Source organism: Alligator sinensis, unplaced genomic scaffold (genome assembly GCF_000455745.1).
Source record: "Alligator sinensis unplaced genomic scaffold, ASM45574v1 scaffold721_1, whole genome shotgun sequence".
Classification (NCBI taxonomy): Eukaryota; Metazoa; Chordata; order Crocodylia; family Alligatoridae; genus Alligator; species Alligator sinensis.
Genome location: NW_005841857.1, coordinates 311,530 through 316,093, shown reverse-complemented (window position 1 = coordinate 316,093; position 4,564 = coordinate 311,530). Strand labels below are relative to the sequence as shown.

The following is a 4,564-nucleotide window of genomic DNA, read 5'->3' as shown; positions in this document are numbered from 1 at the left end:
CCCCCCCCCCCCCACCCCGGGAGCTGCTCCACCTGCCGGCAGCTTGCCCTCCCTTCCCTGCCACCGGAGAGGCAGGTAAGTTCAGGCGTGTGCATGACACGGGGGTTTAAAGGGCCCGAAATTGAAGTGGTGTTTTTTAAAAACCCACTGCTTCAATTTAGGGCCCTCATTTTGTCTATACATGCCCTTTAGTCTTCAGGGCTGAGCACTGGACTGAGCTACAAAAGTAAAAAAATACACAGGATGTTCACTCTGGTGTGAGCCTGGTGGGAATGCCTAGTTAGTGTGAGTGAAGAATACATGTGTCAGGACATATGAGCTGAAGCATGAGCCACTGTCATGCACACAAGTGCTGAGCTACACACTTCATTTTTGGCCATGGGATTAGGCAAGAACTACCTGGCTGTGGCATGCCAGTGCCCGTGCTAAAACCAAATCACATCCATGCATTTACATAACATGAGAAACTCCCTCTACACATCTGTGCCCTGCAGGCCCAAGATGCCTGGCAGTGGATATGGTGAAAGCATTGCCTTTTTCAACAGCACTACCCTTTCCCACACCATCTCCCCATTTACCCTCTTTGCCTCAATTTACCTTTCTCTGAATCATTCAGATTAGCAAAATGTTACCGATGCTCAGTCTCGGTGAGATCAGAGACGTATACAACCTGCAAGAGAGCCCTCTTTGAGCCCTTGACTGCTGCACGGGGGGGCAGCGTGGCTACCTGGGAGGTTGTAGCATGTTCCCTCACAGAGGCCTTTGTGTTTCAGATGTAGCCTAGTTAACACCATGCATCCTTTTGCAAGATGGAGAAAGCAAATTGAAGGAAGGATGGATGGACGGACGGACGGACTGATGGATGGGCAGATGGATGGATCGACCGACAGACCAATGAACCGACAGACGGATGGATGGACTGAGCCACCAACCTTCTCCATCTTTTACTCAGATGAAGTTAGAGTTGGCAAAAAATGGCAAGGATCTATATTTCCAAAGGGGAAAATATTCTGTCTAAAAAATGGGAAATGTTGCAGCAATTTTTACTACTGTCTGCATCCATTATTGATGTGTGGCCAGCTCCCTCTTGTTCAGTGACAAGTAGAGGTCCAAGTTGAGAACAAGGGCCCATTGTGCTGTACATGTGCCTAGACAAGTCAGTCTGTGCCCCATAGGGCTTATATTTTAAACAGACCAGAGCTGGGGGGAGGAGAGGAAGAAGCTTTTTAATCTCCACTGGGCAGATGAATAAAAGCAAGAATAAACAATGTACCTAAAAATCATAAGTAAAGTGTCAGGGGTGGGAATTGAACCCACAATGAGTCTAGGGCCGGCAGATAAATGAAAATCCTCCATTGTCTCTATTGCACTGATTCTCAATTTGGTTGCTGTGGCCCCCTGGGGTGCCTTGAGATCCTTTCAAGGGTGTCACAGGGGTGCTACACAATATTAGCACTGTTAGCTATGCAAACATGATTCAGAATATAACCCCAGAGATTTCAAACAGGAATTCATAGTATTAAAACCCTCCTTCCCTGTTGTGGTTCTTCTTGAACATTTTGCAACAGAAGAATTGCTGCTGTTTTTTTATTTGGGCAAAAAATGAGTGAAAATTAAAAGCTGGCATTTTTCAAAGGGTGCCTTGGGTTTAAGAGGGGTGCCCAGAGTCTAAAAAAGGTTGACAATCACTGCTATATTGTATGAAGACAAAGGAACAGCAATGTATAAAATTTGGGATGGGGTACAGGTGGGAAAAGGTATAAAATCTGAGGCTGCATTGTGGAAAGGCATCAGCTGCATAGGAAGAAAGAAAAAATGTTACCCTTCTCCCAGAGATATACTTCTAATGGACATATTTTTAGCAATGCCTGCCTAACTCAGACTTCCCAGCCCCTTTCTTCTTTCCCCTTTCTCTCCCCCAAGGACCCAGCCAGGTATATCTATCTATCTATCTATCTATCTATCTATCTATCTATCTATCTACTGGAATTGGCAGAATCCTTACATACACGCATACATATACATATATATACATACATACATATACATACATACATATATATATATATATATATAACACAAGCTTTAATAAATCAAGCTGTTCACAAAAGCTTATGCTCATATATACATTTTATTTAGTTAATCTAAGATGCATATCTTCCTTGCCTTCTGCCTGACTTCAGACTCAAACAACTAACTGCTTCTCTCTTGTAAGAAGCACACAGCCACCCCCTCACTCATTACTTCTTTCTGTCCCTAAATAACTTGCATTTGTGTTTTGCCGGGAGAATCATTTATAATTGTTTGTTGCCTGGCCACAACTGCTATATTTACTAATCAATCTACATTCGTACTTGTTGATGCGTGTTTGTGCTCAGACTAATATTTTTACTAATATTGTGTTGCTGTTGTTCTTATTATTAATAATTATATTGTTATTGGAGTAAGATTACTCCCATTAGACATGAATGTAATTTCCAAACGAGAACCTATTAAGCTAAAAATACCAGCTTCATCAGTTTCTATAATTTATGGTGATGCCTATATAATGGCACAGAAACCTGATAGTTCATATAAAAGTACAGAGCCCATATTCCAGTATCTTGCAGAAGCATAACACCCCTCTTGCTGAATGTTACAAAAATGAGACAAAATAATGAATTAACCAGACCATTTTGGGGACAGGTTAGTACCTATATTTTGGACTGCTCTAGCTTCCTCTTAAAATACATGGAATTACAGCCTAGTTTGAACTGAAAGTATGGATTAAAATACTTTCAGTACTTATCCAAAAATACTTATGGATAAAATAGCTAGAGACACAAGTAAACAGACGTCAACATGATTTGATATCTGGCTTGAGTTCCTATTGTTTACCAGGCACCAGCTCCCGAGAACATTTCATGTAATACTATGAAAACTACCATCTGCATAATATAAAACAGTGGTTCTCAACCTGTGGCTTCATGGCCTTACCAGGAGCCACCACCCCTGCAGTTTTCACCCCCCTGTGGTGTAACACATAGATGTGACATATGTTTTGTTTTCAACAATTTGGGGTGCAGTTCCCCCCAAACTCCTGCACCGATCTTCTTAAAGCTTGGCAGGCATCATGCTCTCTGCAGAGTCTACCATCCCTGCAATTTTCATTGTATATAGATGTACAATGAAAATATCTATATAGATATTTTATTGTTTCCCCATTATACTCTATGGCCGGATCTGCGAGGTGGCTCCGAAGCTTTTCCGAAGCGCTTTGGAAGCTCCGAACCGCTTCGCAAAGCCTAAAAAAGCCAGCGCTTCGATCTGGACATGCTGCTTCAGACACTGAAGTGTTCGAAGCTTCTCCAGATATGAAGCAGGGTCCGAAGCCTCGCACAGCCTTACCGACAGGGAGGTGGAGGTGGTGGGCCAGGACGGAGGGAGGGGAGAAGGGTGGGGGGAGGCTAAGGAGGTCACTCCCAACAACAGCTGGCAGGGATGGGGAGGTGGCGGGCAGGGAGGGAGGGAGGCTGTGTGCGGGGTGGGGGGAGGCAAAGGGGGTGGTCATGGTGGTGTTTGGTGGAGGGGCTTGGTGGCAGGGAGGGAAGGAAGGGAGGGAAGGGGGGAGGGGAGGAGAGGGGTAGGGGGGGTCATGGCGGCAGTGCCTCGACCTCTGGCTGGCCCCGACAACAGCTGGCAGAGAGGAGGTGGTGGTGGTAGAGGGGAGAGTCTTTACATGGCCAACCCCAAACGGGTGAGCAGGGAGGCGAGGGGGAGGCCATGTAAACACCCCCTGAAATCCATCATTCTTGATGGGCAATTAGCTAGTTTTACAATAAAGACCAGACAGGTAGATAGGTAGACAGACTTTGATATTTTAGATCTTTGTTAAAAAAATTACAAACAAGAAGTACACGTTCATAAGTCCACAGCCCCACAAGCTGGGCATTAAAGCATTCGTCAGTCAAAACTACCATTGTAACTAGAGACTGAAGCCCCTTCCTCCAGCCCTGTTCCCCTAACATCCTTCACATGGCCACACTTTTAGGACAAGCCAGCCATCTTCCCTGTGCAGAGTGCACCATCCTTGGTCCAGTGCATTGCAAATTGGTCTGTGCTCTTTTGGTGGGTGAAATGCCCAAACTGAAAGTAGAGAGGTGCCTGGACCAGGACATGGAAGAGCTGTAGGGCATCATTAAACTCGCCCCTGGAAGCTGATTCCTGCAGCTCTTCAGGGTCACAATCTTGGCTTGACCCACCAGGAGACTGGCTGATCAGGCCATGCTTCCCTCAGCCACTTGGTACAGGACAGAGAAAATGTACATTGTCTTACAGAAGTTCAGAAGTTCAGACTATGGAGCACCTGCTAGTTTGCTGACTCCTTGGTGAGACCTGTATCAAAGACAACTTTGCAGCAATGACAGAGAGTGCCATTGCTTGAGCATGATTTGGTGGGGAAAATCTAGTTTATGACAAGGACACAAGAAGAAGAAGAAGAAGAACAGAAATCCAAGTCCAGGACACTGACTTGGAGGGTGGCACAGAGCAGCTGCAGCTGGGGACAGTCCAGAAAGGTGTGGAA

The 4,564-nt window shown here is 45.3% G+C and overlaps 1 long non-coding RNA gene across 1 annotated transcript in view; it reads left to right on the top strand.

Moving 5' to 3' along the window:
* The window catches only part of LOC112551776, a 44,556-nt gene extending 43,551 nt beyond the window's left edge, over positions 1–1,005 (top strand). Inside the window, exon 3 of the long non-coding RNA XR_003096095.1 lies at positions 774–1,005. This is a non-coding gene — a long non-coding RNA (uncharacterized LOC112551776). The remainder of the gene's footprint in view (positions 1–773) is intronic.
* The last annotated feature ends 3,559 nt before the right edge of the window (positions 1,006–4,564 follow it).